The following is a 17,671-nucleotide window of genomic DNA, read 5'->3' on the forward strand; positions in this document are numbered from 1 at the left end:
CCCGAGGCTATCCAGCCTCTCCCTATAGCTCAAACCCTGCAACCCCAGCAACATCCTTGTAAACCTTTCTTGAACCCTTTCAAGTTGAAAAACATCTTTCCTATAGCAGGAAGACTAGAATTAAATGAAGTATTCCAAATGTGGCCTAACCAATGTCTATTACAGCCACAACATGATGTCCCAACTCCTCTACTTAATGCACTGTCCAATAAAGGCAAGCATATAAAATGCCTTCTTTATTACCCTGTCAACCTGCGACTCCACCTTCAAGGAACTATGAGCTTGTACCCCAAAGTCTCTTTGTTTGGCAACACTCCCCAGGACCCTACCATTAAGTTTTAAGTCCTGCCTTGATTTGACTTACCGAAATGCAACATCTTACATTCATCTAAATTAAACTCCATCTGCTACTGCTCAGCCCACCTGCCCATCTGATCAAGGTCCCATTGTACTCTGAGATGACCTTCTTCACTATCCACTACACCACCTGTTTTGGTGTCATCAGCAGACTTACTAACCATTCTTTTATCAAAATAGGGGCTAGTTGCCTGTAACTCCAGAACCACATGCAGTTCTTTTCTGAGAAAGGGTCTCGACCCTAAACGTCAGCTTTCCTGCTCCTCTGATGCTGCTTGGCCTCCTGCGTTCATCCAACTCTACACCGTGTTATCGACAGTCCTTTAACATCACTGTTGTGGCTCTCATCCTTTTGAATCATGTTATCATGAAAAAATATTAAGTATATTCTCTCAGGAAAATTATAAATCAAACAACTGGGCAGCAATATAATTGAGTTAGTGATTTGGCACTTGTACAGTCTTAACAACAAAATAAGATACAAACAAAATGTGTTGCAATGTGCATACACACCTGATTTTTGACAAAAGACTTGCGAGTGTCTGGTATGGGTTGAAAAGTTTCAAAGGAACAAAAAATTTAAATTCTCTCCATCATTGTCAACAAAACTCAAAACTATTGCCAAAAAATATCAAACTTCAAGTGAAAGAAAAAAGCACTATTACAATTGTCCAGGGAATGAAGTTGAAATCAACTGTCCAGCAGCAAAATTGAAGTTTGAAAACAAAAATAATGCTACTGAGATACGGAAAATTGCTTTTTGTTCAACCCAGAAGAATGGTTAATATTATGTGAAATTCAGTAGTGATTGTGGTAATTCATATGAGGATCAGAGAGTAGTTAAGGCAAATAACTTTCACAGCATCAAGTAAGTACATAATATATCTTACATTACATGATAAGATAGGAATGACTATAAGATAGGCATCAAGTTGGCTTTTCATTGAGTGTGACATCAACGGTCCCGTTTCAAAACTGAAATCAATGGGAATCAAGAGAAAACTGTCTGCTGACCAGCACAGCGATTAGCACTGCTGCCTCACACGCCAGGGACCCGGGTTCAATTCCAGTCTTGGGCGACCATCTGTGTGGAGGTTCATACATTCTCCCTGTGTCTGCGTGGGTTTCCTTTGGGTGCTCCAATTTCCTCCCACAGTCCAAAGATGTGCAGGTTAGGTCAATTGGCCCTGGGAAATGCAGGTTAACAGGGATAGGATAGGGAGGTAGGTATGGGTGAAGTGTTCTTCAGAGGGTTGGTGTAGACTCAATAGGCCAAATGGCCTGCATTCACACTGTAAGATTCCATGATTGGATGTATGTCTGGCACAAAGAGAAGTTATTGTGGTTTTTGGAAATCTGTATCTTAGTTCCAGGGCATTTCTGCAGGAATTCCTCTGGCTTATATCCCAAGTACAAACATCTTCAGCTGCTCCATCAATGACCTCCCCTCCATCATGAAATAGGGATGTTCACTGATGAATGTACATGTTCAGCACCATTTGAGACTTGAGATACTGAAGATGTCCATGTCCAAATGCAGCAAGATGTTAACCAGGTCTGGGCTGACTAATGGTGAGTAATATTCTCACCACACAAGTGCCAGGCAAAGATCATCTCCAATAAAAGGTAATCTAACCATCACCTTTGACATTCAATGGCATGGCCATCATTGAATCTCACACTATCAACATTCAGGATGATTACCATTAACCAGAAGCTAAACTGGACTAACCACATAAACACAGTGGCTACAAGAGCAAATTAGAGACTAGAAGTCTTGCAGAGAGTAAGTTGCTTCTTGACTCCCAAAGTCATAAAATCTCATGACTCCCAAAGACTATTTGCAAGGCACAAGTCAGAAATAATGGAATACTCCCCACTTGCCTGGATGAGAGCAGCTCCAACAACACTCAAGAAACTTGACACCATCCAAAACAAAAGAGCTCACTTATTTGGCACCACATCCACAAACATCCAGTCACTCCATCGCTGCACTCAGTAGCAGCAGTGTGTAGCATCTACAAGGTGCACTGTAAAAATATCACCAAGACTCCTTCGATAGCACCTTAAAATAAGGGTCAACATTCATTTTCTCTGAAGGAAGATCCCGATCTGAAACGTCAACCCTCCTGCTCCTCTGATGCTGTCTCGCCTGCTGTGTCCCTCAAACTCCACGCTGTGTTATCTCAATATTCCATTAGCCTTGTGCATATTTAAGATTGAAATAGATTCTTGATCATCAGGGGATCAATAATTATATTGGGACAATCGCAGTTTTTCATCAAATGTGCTGATAACCCAAAGGGAAGGGCAGGATGAGAGGAATGTGATCTTATTGAATGGCAGAGCAGGCTCAAGGGGCTCAATACCTGCTCCTACTCTTATTTATTATGGCCTTATGACCAGGAGAGCCAAACATAACCTTTGTTAACAACACACTCTTTTTTCTGTTGTAAATCAATGCAAGGGGCAGGTTGACATCCATAAATCAACCAGTTGGCAGACCTGTAACAAAAGTCATGCTTAGCAGGCTATGTGAGGAGAAAGTCAAAGAAGTACACTTATAAAACAAGAGAGAAGCTGATGAGTGCCTAGCAAACCTTTTTTGGACCTAGGTGGTCAGTATGTAAAGAAACCTCAGGAATTTCAAGTCTTTTCTCTCTCTTACCCCATCTCTCTGCTACTCTTAGTAAAAGCTTTTTGGAACCTGATAATATTTTGAAATGTGTGTTGCCAGTACACCTTACAAGCCTTGAAAAACTGAATTTTGGCCACTTTTCAAAGACTCAGATTCAGCTCTCTTTCTATGTGAACTGAAGATCTCAAATCAGTCTATGGCTGTCATGGAGTCATACTGTACAGCATGGAAAAAGACCCTTGAGTTCAAATCGCCCATGCCAACCAAGTTTCCCAAACTAATCTAGTCCCACCTTTTCTATTCATGTACCTATCCAGATGTCTTCTAAATGTTGTAACTGAACCTCAACAATTCATTTTTTAATAGGATTCCCTACAGTTTGGAAACAGGCCCTTCAGCCCAACAAGTCCACACTGACACTCAGAGCATCCCACCCAGACCCATCCCCCTGGTACCCACCTAATCTACACATCCTCGAACACAAGGGCAATTTAACATGGCCAATCCACCTAGCCTGCACATCTTTGGACTGTGGGAGGAAACCCACGCAGACATGGGGGTAATGTGCAAACTCCACACAGACAGTCGCCCAAGGATTGAATTGAACCCAGGTCCCTGGCGCTGTGAGTCAACAGTGCAAACCACTGAACCACTGTGCCACCCTAAACTTCATCACAATAGTCGTTCCCCTAATAGAGTTATTGTTAAAACAAGTAAAGATATGGTGGTCAAGCTTTGGAAAAGCTGAGGGCAATCCAAACAAATGAATCAATGTTTGATATCCCTGAAATCACTAAACCTGTTAAAATGACAATTAATGCTTGTAATTTGGGTTGGGTACAGTTTTATGACAAGAAGATGAATCAGACATGGTGAAACCAACATTTTTCTAAGAAACTAAGTCAGCATGAAAAGAAATATTGTACAGTGGGAAAGGAAACTCTGAGATTGTTACTGACTTTAAACATTTTAATGTTTATGTCCATCAAGACCACAAAGAAAAAAATGATATACACTATTTGGTGGAGTTTGCTAATTCAATCATGTGACATAAAGATTGTTCATTTGCTGGAAAGGATGATATCTTTGATGAGAAACTGTAAATGATGTAATGATATCGGAGATAAAGAAGGTGTCAATAAGCTGCATAAACTTGTATAATGAGCAGATGATAAATGTCAGTCGAATATTTTGTGTTTTATACAGTCTATGTTTTCACGCTTACATCAGAATGAACTAGATTTGTAAGTGGTGTCTCATTTCCCAACGGTGGAGACATGTTGGAAATATATGTTTGTGTGGGCATATAATGTGAAAACTTGACGTTTTGGAGCTGCTTGGTCACTTTCTTGATTGAAAAGGGCTTTTACCATGTGAGCTCTGGACAAAACGTGTGAACAATTTAATGCATGCGTGGCCTATCTGCTGTTTACAGAAAGCCAAAGGGCTGGAGAATAAGATAAGCAAAACTTTCAGGCTGAAAAGAAAATATGGTTTATGGCCTTTACTGTTGGAATACCGATTTTGGAAATATCTTTCCTGATGGTTGCCCAGCAGCTGTTTCTGGATTTGACTGCTGTTTTCACAAACATAGATGGTTTTTCAGGAAGGAAACCGCTCTCACTCTTTCACTCATTAGAAATTCTCGGGAAACTGATGAAGTTTTCAAATATCAGCATTTACGACGATTGATGTAATAAAACTGAGCTCTTGCTCCTTTCCTAATACTTAGATACAGCCTGATTTCAATCCAAAATGAAGACCATCAATCTACAGTTGACAGCAATTTAATTTTGTTTGCATGAATACCAATGATCCATAAAATTTAATAAAATCTTATCCTTTGTTTTCAGATCCTTGGCCAATAGGGGTGCTTTTCCTTTTGCCTTTTTTAAAGAGCTATCATATCTGCAGGGATAACACAGTGTGGAGCTGGAGGAACACAGCAGGCCAGGCAGCATCAGAGGAGCAGGATGGTTGACATTTCAGGTCGGAACCCTTCTTTAGAAATGGGGGAGGGGAAAGGAAGCTCAGAAAGAAATAGAGAGAGGGGTGGGGCCGGAGAAGGTAGGTGGGATTTCTCAGCTGCCTTCCCCCTCCCTCATCACAAAACTCCATCTTCCCAATGTTTTCAATGTGCCCTAATTTTGACTTTTTAAAATCTGGTACCCTACTAGGCCAAATGACATCTGAGAGTTACCAGCCTTTATTGTACCTAATATTGCTATGTCCCATATTTTTACAGTGACATTGGTGGCATTCTCTTGTTTTGTGAAGACAGGTTCATTTGATATCGCCGTATCCAAGGCTAGATGTTTTTCTGGTTCGTAACTAGTTCAACCCTTCCTTTGAATATCTTTTTACTATTTGTGGGTTAATAAGACTTTGTTTCCTGTTACACCATCTTTTGTCTCTATTATTTCATTCTTTACTTTTCTGTACCTCTACCGAATGTATTCTGTTGGTTCTCTACTGTCTTCATTTAACTTTATTTATCATCAAACTGGAAACCCTCAGCAACTCAAGTAGCATCTGTGTAATGAGAAACAGAGTCAAATGCATTCCAAAACCAATGATTACTTTTCTTTGTTTTGTGGGTTGCATGCATCACTCGCATGGCCAGCTTTATTTGCCACTCTAAATTGCTCTTGAGAAGATGACCACCTTCCTGCGCCACTGGACTCCATGTGGCATGGATATACCTATGCTGCAGGTGAGGATGGAGTTCTAGGATTTTGACTAAATGACAGCAAGGGTACTATGCTTGGTTAGTTACTGAGATGGCAACTTGTCAGTGATCTCTGCTGCACTTATCTTCCTAAGTGGTAAAGGCCATTGTATTTGGAAAGTGTTGTTGAAAGAGGATTGGCGAGCTGCTGCAGTGCATTTGTAAATGGCAATTACTGCTGTCACTGTGCTGGTGGAGAGAGGGAATGTTTAAAGTGATGGATTATTGCAGTTTATGGGCTTTCTTTGCTTGGAATATTGTCAAGCTTCTTGAGTATTTTGGAGTTGCACTCATCCAAGTAGTAGAATGTAATGCATTGCACTCCTAAATTGTTCCTTGTGGAGATTGTGGACAGGCTATGGGTTAATTGCTACTTGTCAACTTTGCCACCTGACTGTCTGTCCTGCCTGACTTGCTGATTGTTTCCTGTATTTTCAACTTCTAACGCTGATTTCCAATATCATGGTATGTTGCTTTGATTTAACCACCTGGCTGATGATCGCAGAACTCTAATGTCCATGGGATTATTGAGAAATACTGAAGAAGATGGATCTGCAGCTGTATATTGTCCACAAAAATAGACATAAGACCAGTACCTATTGTAAAACAGACCCTCTAATTGTTCTTTAAACCTGTTTTTCATTGCACATCTCACTTAAGACCTTGTGATATAAAAGAACTGTTGAGGGGAAAGTATTGAAGTTAAATTAATAAGTTGTTACAGTTTAGATTTCTGCCCTAGTCAATCAACTTGCTCATCTTATAGGAGTCTTGCGCTTGGTATAATACCCACTACAGGCTAATACTTCATATAATACCACTAATTATATTTTATTTTCATTTAGATTGTAGCAGGTTGCAGAGCCCACAAAGGATAATGGGAAATTTAGCATTTAAGAAGTTTTGACAAAATGCAGCAGGGCATAAAAGCTACAGGATTCTATGAGCAAAACAGGAAACATTGAAGAAACCAGTCAGTTAGAGGAAGGCACCGTGGTAAAGGATATTAAAAAATCAGGTGGAAGTGAAGTTTTTTGCACGAGGCAGTTGTTTTGATGTGAATTATGTAGTCAAAGGAGAAATTTACATGGCTATGGAAAAACAGCAAGGGAGTGGGATTATTAGATAGCTTTTCATAAGTGTTGATGCTGATGCAATGGACCAGATGGCCTTCTTGTGTGTTGTATGATCCAAGTCTTCTATAAATTCAGCTGAGTCAGCTTATAGACAATATGGTCTGAAAAGTAATAATAGAATAAATTAGATCATGTCAAGACTATAGTAACAATGTATTGGCTAGACGATTAATAGGGGTTACATCCGTTTTGAGACAATGGGAAAAATACTCAGAAAGCACTCACAGGATTTCAGGTGAATAATGTAAGGAACAGAATATGATGACATGAAGACTACAGATAAGGACATGGACTTCACCAGGAATTTAGTTACGTCTAAACAAGATATTATCATCAAAGATTACAATTTAAGGAATTTGTGCTATCCTTTCAGAGGGGGTTGTCAATTGATTAGTGAATAGAATAGTGTAGGTTAGATGGGCTTCAGATTGGTTTCACAGGTAGGTGCAACATTGAGGGCCGAAGGAAACGTGCTGCGTTGTAGTGTTCTGTGATCGCATATAGGAGATAGAGAATGGAAAGGGAATCATATTTGATTGCTGGCTTACATATATTGTCCCCCTGAGATTTGCACTACAGTCTCAGCATTTTATAACATATGTCAATGGCTTGTTGGGCTTTCAAAAATTAGATTAAAAAGAAGCCCTATATACATTGTAGGACAATTATTCCCTTGTCCCCCTTACCTGTCTTGTCTGGTCAATTAGAACCAGGGTACTTCATATCCCCCATGATTAATATTCTACATTTTGTAATCAATTCCCTAATTTTTCTGCATATTTCTTCCTTTGCTTCCCTTCCACAATTTAGTAGGCTGTAAAGTACACCTTGCAGTGTAGCAGATCATTTGTTATCTTCATCTTTATCCAAATGAATTCTACTTTTTGTTTTGTTGACAGTTGTGTTCCTTTATTTCTCCTGTCATTCTATTATCCCAGGTAAGTAAAGCTACTCTTTTTCCCATTTTCCCTCTCTATCCTTTCTGAATAGGTTATACTTTGCAATATTTACTTCATAGTCTTGATTTTCCCACATCCATATTTCAATAATCTCTACTGTGACTGGTTTCACCTAACACATGGTTGCCTCCAGCTGTTTTGTTTCACTACAGACACTGTGTGCATTGCTTTTAAAAAACCATTAATTATCTTCTTAGAATCCAGTTCTATAACACTAATTGAGATATTAGGAGGAAAATTAATAGTGCGGATACAGCAGGTTTCTGAACAAGAAAGCATAATCTTAAAATTAGAGCTAGTCCATCTGGGATCTGTCATATTTTTCACGTAAAAATTATATTGGAAATCTGGAATTACTTCCACTTGAATTGTTCAAACTGATGTCAACAGATTTTTTCGGTTAGGTAATGAAATAAGAGATAACAACAACTTGCATTAACATGGCAAAGTTAATGTAATAAACTGGCCCAATGTCTTCAGAGGAATGGTATCAAACAAACTTTAATGCTGGAGAAAAAGACCTGTGATAGAATGAAGGCTGGATAAGATTCTACCACAGACCCTCTCCTTTGTTCTTCTCACCTGTGTCCACTGACATTAAAATGCATAAATTTCTATTTTTTTCAGGTTTCATGAAAGGTCACTAGCTAAGATTTTAGATTTATTTCTGTCCATAGATGCTGCCTGAGCTCCTGAGTTTCCCAGCCTTTCTTATTTCAGATTACCAGCATCTGCCGATTTTTGCTTTTGTAACTTTAGCAAATTATCCAGCTAAGAAAATATTAGGGTGGTTGACCTCAAACTGGCCAGAGGCTTGTTTTAAGGTGCATCTTAAAGAAGAAATAATGGAAAGAAGTACAAAAAGTCAGAGCAGAAGGCTCGGTGATGTCATGAATAGACATTGGGCGAGGTCTCCCAGTCTGTTACAGTTCCAGATGGGATACCAAATGGAATTAAAGCGCCATGACCTCATACATAGGCAAAACATAATTGAAAGGCTGGATGGACTTCCACTGTTCTGAGCTTTCTTTTTCCTGCTCCTGCCCAACCTGTTGCAAACTCCAACCCTGCTTCTTCTCAATTCCCCTTGGTTTCATTGATAAATTCATTCAGCTTTCAATTTACGTTTATAAACACCATTCATGGCAGTCAACAACCAAGCAGCCGGCCAAGTAAAATCTCGCATTGCTCTTCAATACCCTCAGCCACCGCAAACCATGGCGCAAGCGCACCGCGGGCCGCCGCATAAACCTGGCAACCAGTGCGTCATGAGCTGACAGTTTTGTCTGCGTTGCCAAGGGATTGTTGCCATGCTAACCGGTGACTCGTGCCCGGCAGCTGTTGGAAAGAGAACGGATTTTGAACGCAGCATTCGAGCGGCAACCAAAGTGGGAGGCAGCCGGAAGGGTGGTCGCTGAGAAAGTGAGGCAGCGGATGGTGCAGCAAGGTCGCCATGCACAGGTGGGTGACAGCAGCACTCCCGTCCTATACTAAAGGGTGTCCAGCGCCGCTCACAGTTTAAAGGCCGGATTTTGGGGCTCGCTATTTTCCCTGTTCTATTTTTGCAAGCTGCTAATAAACCTGTCCCTGGATGTTATAACAGAACTCGAAGCAGGTGGAACCTGAATCTAGATGTCTTGGTTCAAAGGTAGGGATGAGACCACTATACCAACCCTAATGTAGTAGTTTTGACTCTGGCACACTGAATACGGAACAACTTTATTCAGTTAACGAACAATCCAAATTACGGACCTTTTAAAAGAAGTGTGTAATATAAATTCGCAAACGATTTTTGATATCTTGTAGGATATGCAGCCATCTTGTTTATTTATTAATAGCTGCATCTGTATTCGCAAATGATTTTTGACTGTGTTAAAAATGTAGAAAGTGAAGACAAATACTTAACGACACATTTGACGAATAAAGGCCAAGTAACTGCCGACGCTAAACATCGAAAACAAAAGCAGCAATTACTGGAAAAACTCAGCAGGTCTGGCAGCGTCTTTGTGGAGAAAACAGATTAACGTTTCGGTCTCGGTGACTGTTCAGTTCGAAAGAAGGATCATTGTATCTGAAACATTAACTCTGCTTTCTCTGCACAGACGCTGCGAGACCTGCTGAGTTTTTCCAGCAATTTCTGTTTTAGTTTATCAACGCATTTGATCGGGTATTGCTGTGCGTTATCTGTAAAATTATGTAATTGAGTTATAAATAGGATTCTATTAATTTTATTTTTTTTAAAAATTGATTTGCTTACGATAGTTACGTATAAGCAATGATTTTCTTTTTAACATTTGGTCATCTTCAAATATGATGTTTAAAACGGTGATGCATGACAATGATCACGCTGTTTGAAAGTTGGGTCATGTATCTCCTCATGTATCCCCCAACACCTCATATTCACCATGGACGTCCAGTCCCTGTACACCTGCATTCCGCATGGAGATGGCCTCAAGGTCCTCCACTTCTTCCTGTCCCACAGGCCAGACCAGTCCCCCTCCACCGACACTCTCATCCGCCTAGCTGAACTCGTCCTCACACTCAACAACTTCTCTTTTGACTCCTCCCACTTCCTACAGACTAAGGGGGTGGCCATGGGCACCCGCATGGGCCCCAGCTATGCCTACCTCTTTGTAGGTTACGTGGAACAGTCCCTCTTCTGCACCTACCCAGGCCCCAAACCCCACCTCTTCCTCCGGTACATTGATGACTGTATCGGCGCCGCCTCTTGCTCCCCAGAGGAGCTCGAACAGTTCATTCACTTCACCAACACCTTCCACCCCAACCTTCAGTTCACCTGGGCCATCTCCAGCACATCCCTCACCTTCCTGGACCTCTCAGTCTCCATCTCAGGCAACCAGCTTGTAACTGATGTCCATTTCAAGCCCACCGACTCCCACAGCTACCTAGAATACACCTCCTCCCACCCACCCTCCTGCAAAAATTCCATCCCCTATTCCCAATTCCTCCGCCTCCGCCACATCTGCTCCCACGATAAGACATTCCACTCCCGCACATCCCAGATGTCCAAGTTCTTTAAGGACCGCAACTTTCCCCCCACAGTGATCAAGAACGCCCTTGACCGCGTCTCCCGTATTTCCCGCAACACATCCCTCACACCCCACCCCCGCCACAACCGCCCCAAGAGGATCCCCCTCGTTCTCACACACCACCCTACCAACCTCCGGATACAACGCATTATCCTCCGACACTTCCGCCATTTACAATCCGACCCCACCACCCAAGACATTTTTCCATCCCCTCCCCTGTCAGCTTTCCGGAGAGACCACTCTCTCCGTGACTCCCTTGTTCGCTCCACACTGCCCTCCAACTCCACCACACCCGGCACCTTCCCCTGCAACCGCAGGAAATGCTACACTTGTCCCCACACCACCTCCCTCACCCCCATCCCGGGCCCCAAGATGACATTCCACATTAAGCAGAGGTTCACCTGCACATCTGCCAATGTGGTATACTGCATCCACTGTACCCAGTGCGGCTTCCTCTACATTGGGGAAACCAAGTGGAGGCTCGGGGACCGCTTTGCAGAATACCTCCGCTCAGTTCGCAACAAACAACTGCACCTCCCAGTCGCAAACCATTTCCACTCCCCCTCCCATTCTCTAGATGACATGTCCAACATGGGCCTCCTGCAGTGCCACAATGATGCCACCCGAAGGTTGCAGGAACAGCAACTCATATTCCGCCTGGGAACCCTGCAGCCATATGGTATCAATGTGGACTTCACCAGTTTCAAAATCTCCCCTTCCCCTACTGCATCCCTAAACCAGCCCAGTTCGTCCCCTCCCCCCACTGCACCACACAACCAGCCCAGCTCTTCCCCCCCCCACCCACTGCATCCCAAACCCAGTCCAACCTGTCTCTGCCTCCCTAACCGGTTCTTCCTCTCACCCATCCCTTCCTCCCACCCCAAGCCGTACCCCCAGCTACCTACTAACCTCATCCCACCTCCTTGACCTGTCCGTCTTCCCTGGACTGACCTATCCCCTCCCTACCTCCCCACCCACACTCTCTCCACCTATCTTCTTTACTCTCCATCTTCGGTCCGCCTCCCCCTCTCTGATGAAGGGTCTAGGCCCGAAATGTCAGCTTTTGTGCTCCTGAGATGCTGCTTGGCCTGCTGTGTTCATCCAGCCTTACATTTTATTATCATGTATCTCCTGTATGGTTTTCTGAATTAGTTATCACTTTTTAGGATTGGGGATACTAAATGTAGATTAAATGTAAATCAAGCTGTATACCTCGCTTCTGTTCATAGCTGGTATGATTTTGATTCTGTCTTCCCAGGTTTACATTCCTTCCTGCACAATCATTCTAGTGGGGCGGAAATTTTATTTTTAGGTTCCAACATTATTCTAACCAAGTAGAATATGCTCCCTTTTGAGTGTAGTTCAGTCTTCCAATTTAAACATTAGTCACTAATTGGTTTCCTACCCTTTTTACATATTTAATCTTCAGATTTGTTAGCCTTTTGATATTCATGTACATAACTTGCGTAATACAGCCTTTATTCAGCGTGAGTTATTTAACTCTTCTAAAGCTATTGTTGACAGAATCCCACCATGTATAACTTGAACTGTTGACTTTTACATGTTCCCTCTACCTTAGTTAAATTGAAGGTGTCCTGTCTTGGCCAATCCTATAAAAATTGTGTACACAACTGGACTTTACCTTTTTTGTGAGATGATGACTAATTTAAATGTTTGTTTAATTTCATTGCCTATATGGCAAGCATTGTTAATAAAGTACATGGTAGTTATTAAAATATTTTATTAGCTTCACTTTTAAACGGAAGTTGTGGAATCAGAATATTGAACAAAAAATTTAGACTGATACATAAATTCAGTACTGAGGGAATTCTGTGTTACCAGCATTGCTGTGTTTCAGTTGAGACTTTAATAGAGGTCCTTGACTGCTGTCTGCAACTGACATTAAAGTTTCAAGGTACTGTTTAATGAACAGAAGCGAGATCACTGAAACATATATGACCTAGATTCCCGATGGCCCAAAAGCCATGGGAGCAACTTAAACTGGACTGTGCAGAATCTCTGACACATCTGACTCCTTGGGCAATTCCCTGGAATTTGAATTGACTGATGGCAATTCCCCTGCACTTGTACCCTTTGAAAATGTACAATAAAGTCAGAGAATTCAAAGGTTTCTGATGCAGTTAAGCTCAATACGTACCCAGGAAAAATTATAGGATCTAAAACATATCCTGACGTCTGAGTGAGTGTTAACCTGAAGTCCGCACCCACCACTGAGCCCCACAAGCACACTTCCTCAACCTTTTACTCTCCATTGGACCCCTAGCTCCCACCCTCTAACCAGTTCACCCTTCTATCAAACCAACTTCTCCACCCACTATACTGGCCTGATCCCCTAAGAAATGACACTTTTTCCCACCTGTTGAACTGAAAATACTTATCCCTTCCTGGATCTTGGTCCTACATTTCCACTCCAATGGATCCAACAACTCCCAACCCAAACCTACCAGCCTCGGCTACCACACCACCTCCCTCTGAGTTCCTCTTATGCCAATCACTGGCCTGATGCAAGCCCCTCTTTCCCCAACCCCTAACCAACCTGCACCCACCTGACCACACCTTGATGGAATTGGCAATTTCTCCACACCCCCACGCTGGTCTGTTTGAGCCTGGACATGATGACATTGCTGCCTGGCCTTTTCCCTGACCCAAAACCCCTAATTTACCCTACGCACTGATTCACGCTTGCGACTCTACCGACATCACCCACCTCTTCCACCTGGCACTCTTACCCACACTGATCTTAACCTAGTTAGCTTTTCACAGAGGTTGCCAAAGTGCTGGCTGTGCTGCTGGACTTTTAAATTATGGAACATAACTGCAAATGGGGATGTGGATTCTAAGAAGATTTTCCTGGCTGGATTGTAAATCCTGGAAAGATTCATAACTGGAGGCCCCTGAAATAGGGTTTCTGATTTTGATCAGAATATTTAGAAAAATTTGCTCATTCGTTTGCATACATTATAAGTGATTGTACTTTAACAAAACGTATTGATTGTGAAGCACTTTGCAAGGTTATGAAAGATATTGTATAAATGTTGGTTCCTATTGCCTTATAATGCCACTTAATTGGTTAAAATAGGAGCTTCAATGAATGCAGATTTTTCTTAACTGCCATATTATATTATATTGGTGAATGTGACAGAATTCTGGTATTGATACAGTATATATGATACTACAATTTATATTTTTGAATGGGACAAATAGAATTTGTTACAGCTAAGTTCCCACCCAGAAAATTTTACTTTGTGCATTTTAAAATACCTTAAATGCCTTGCTTGTTAACTGAACCAATTCCTCTGCTGGTGTATGAGTGAAAAAATGTTAGTACTACTACATTTTATGAAGCTTTTACTTTGTTCACTCTTTTGTTATAAGCTTTCTGTTCCAGGTGATTGAAAATACTGACAACGTTCAGTTTGACATTTTATATTATGTTGCAGGCTTTAAATTTCATGCCTCTGCATCTGTAGCTATAAGAACAACTCAATACTGCATTCATGTAAAAGTCATTTGAATGTTGTATTAGCTATGAGGAGCACAAGCATAGACATGCAACATAATAAATTATCATGTTTACTTCACTATAGCAACCCCAGTGTGCTTTCTTAAATTACTCCACCTTTTGTGTCGAATTTTGGTTTCAAATGTAGCAAAATGAGTAGACTGAATTGTAATTTTTATGCCATAATCTTTTTGTTGGTTCTGTGGTGTACAGTCCTTTTTAAATGTTTTGTTCAAAATTTGCTGTTTGCACTAAGTGACTAATGTAATTGAAACTAGCTGCAAGATCTGTACATAAGCAAGGTGCTTGTACAAGAAAACAAAATGCAGCATGTCAAAATGCTCGATTATAGTTGTGTTTTGTGTACAATTATGGTGGTACAATTGGTAACCACAGGAACCAGGGTATGTGGTCAGGCATGAAGGTGAGGAGCTATGTGACAACATACCTGTGGTCTAGAAATAGGTAGAAAACTGGAAATAGTTAGAAAATAACCATATACGCATTACGGTCCCAGTTCCAACTGTTGTTTTGTGCTGATTTAACTGGCATGTGGGTTTGCTTTGATATTTTCTCAAAGAAGTGAAAATTGATTCGGTGTTCAATCATGTTTGTTGTCCTTGTCAGAAAGCGCATTTATTGTGACTGGAAAATTGGGCTAGACTTTGGTATAATGCTCTCCAGCTTTATCACTCCCAACATTTTTGACATCCTAGGTCTAAATATGAAGGTAAAATGTCAAAGAACTGTGGAGGCTGTAAATCAAGAACAAACAGAAAATGCTGGAAAAGCTCAATGGATCTGGCAGCATCTGTGAAGAAAAATCAGAGTTAATGTTTTGGGTCTTAAGGAAGGGTCACTGAAACCAAAATATTAACTTTGATTTTTCTTCACAGATGATGCCAGACCTGCTGAGATTTTCCAGCAACTTCTGTTTTTGTTCTTAAATATGAACTTGTTTGGTTGAGGACAAAATGGAACTGTACTTTAAAAATAATCAAGACCTACAGAAAAGCTGAAGAGGGAACAAATATTTGGGTAGGGGCAATATTTTATGTTCATGGATAAGGTCAGCACTTATTGCTGATCCCTATATTCTCTTGAGAAGGTGATAGTAAGCTCCTTCTTGAACCATTGCAGTCCATGAAGAGCAGGTACACCTATAGTACTGTCAGGAAGATAATTGAAGAATTTTGGCCTAAGTAGTGAAGAAAAAGTGAAATAATTCCAAACCAGGATAGTATGAGGCTTAGGAGATAATTTTCAGTTGAGGGTGCTCACATATATCTATCTAACATCTAGATGTTTTTGCTTGCAGGTTTTGAAGTTTCTGTTGAAGGAGCTATAATAAATAGCTGTATTGCATTTTTATATGGGTATATACTGCTTCTCTGTGTTGGTTGTGGAGGAATTGACTTTTGAAATTCATTTTGAGGTGCTAATTAAGTTGGCTGCTTTGTCCTAGATGATATTGAGCTTCTTGCATAGTTTTGAAGTTTCTGTCATCCAGACGTGCGGCGAGGATTCCGTAATACTCCTGACATATATCTTACAGATGGTGGGAAGGGTATGGGGAGTTAGGAGGTAAGTTACTAGCTGCAGAAGTTCTAACCTCTGATTTACTCATGTAGCCACAGTATTTATGTGGCTGATTCACGTCATTTTCTGGTCAACAGATACACCCAGGATGTTGATAATGGGGCATACACCAATGGTAAAGTCTTTGAATGTCAGTGGGAAATAGATTATGTGTGTTGGAGATGATCATAGCTTGAGGTGCAAATGTTACTTCTCTGGTCTTGTTGCATATGTACACGGTCCACTGTATTCTTGCCTGTGCAAATGTTTATGCTGAACATAATGCTAGCATCCACGAATATCCTTCTCCTGACCTTATGATAGAAGGACCACCATTGACAAAGCAGCTGAAGACTGTTGGGTCCATGTAGGAAGAATAGCTCATTAAACTAAGAGTGACTCTAGTCTGACTCTGGGAAGTTTCTGCAAAAGTCCTTTTATTTGCACTGTAAAACATTGTTTACTGTGAGGTTTTGCACCCATCTCTCTCTGAGACTGTTCTTTACATTTCCTTAGACTCTAACGTACGATTGCTAATAATAGTTAGATTAACAACTACATCACTACACTACAGTTATAAATTGTGGTTGAATACGGTTCAACTGCTGCTTATGTCCCCCAGCATCTTATGGATTGCAGTTTCAGTTCTAAATCTATCTGATTTAGCATGCTGGTTGTGCCACACATCATCATGAAAGCAATTTTTGGCGTGAAGACAAGGCTTCATCTCCACAAAGACTGTGGGGTTGTTACTGTCATGAATAGATGCATCTGTGACAGATAGATATGTAAGAAAGAAGTCAAGCTTTTCCTCCTTTTGGTTCTGTCACCACCTAATACAGAACCAGTCTAGCAGATATGTTCTTTATCACACAGCCAGCTCAGTTATTACTGGTGCTGCTAACCCATTCTTGATGTTGTCAACAACATTGGATTTTGTCACAAGCCTCCACATAGAAACAAGGAAATCTTTGTCACATCGACAGGGTCAGGTGTGCCCTTGTTGCTTCAGGTGCCTATGTCAATTCTGGATAATCTGTCCAATTTCATCCCTTTCTTTGGTATTTGTAGTGATTTTGATGCTGTCTGGGTCATTTCATAGGAAAGTTAGAATAAACCACCTTGCTGTGGACCACCCACATAAGGATAACAGATTTCCATCTCTAAAGGACATAAGTGAACTATTATTATTTATTTATTTATGTATGAACAATCAACAATGGCTTCATGGTTATCATTATTCTAGTTTTTTTTTAATCTCAAATTTAAATTCCGCCAGCTCCGTTAGCTTGACAGCCTGTTTGCAGTGCAGGGTAATGCCAGTAGCTTGTGTCCAATTCCCACGCCAGTTGAGGTTACTATGAAGAACTTTCTTCCTCAATGTCTCCCTTCATCTGAGGTATGGTGATCCTCAGGTTAAACCACCCAGTTGTGTCTCTCTCTCTATTGAGCTAGCAGCCCCTTAAGACTATGGTGATTTTGCCTTTGACTGCTTCAATAAACATTTCAAAGAAATCTGTGAAGCACAGTCACAGATACCTCAAGTTTAGATCCATTATAATGCATTTAAAGCTATAACAATAAAAATGTTCTTTCAAAATCACTTTCCAAATGAAAATTTATTACTATTAGCTTTCTGTTATTCCAGTAATGGAGCGTTCATGCGAGTCACAGTAAGAACTTGAATTTACATGACTCCTTT

At 41.0% G+C, this 17,671-nt stretch overlaps 1 protein-coding gene across 2 annotated transcripts in view; it reads left to right on the forward strand.

Annotated features, from left to right (window-relative positions):
• The first annotated feature begins 9,086 nt into the window (after positions 1–9,086).
• Positions 9,087–17,671, forward strand: part of ccdc181 (coiled-coil domain containing 181) — a 28,798-nt gene continuing 20,213 nt past the window's right edge. The window contains exon 1 of one of the 2 annotated variants that reach the window (XM_048540633.2): positions 9,087–9,279. The gene's annotated coding sequence lies outside the window, so the exon portion shown is untranslated. The other variant, XM_048540634.2, reaches the window with a different exon arrangement.

Source organism: Stegostoma tigrinum, chromosome 12 (assembly GCF_030684315.1).
Source record: "Stegostoma tigrinum isolate sSteTig4 chromosome 12, sSteTig4.hap1, whole genome shotgun sequence".
NCBI classification, from domain to species: Eukaryota; Metazoa; Chordata; class Chondrichthyes; order Orectolobiformes; family Stegostomatidae; genus Stegostoma; species Stegostoma tigrinum.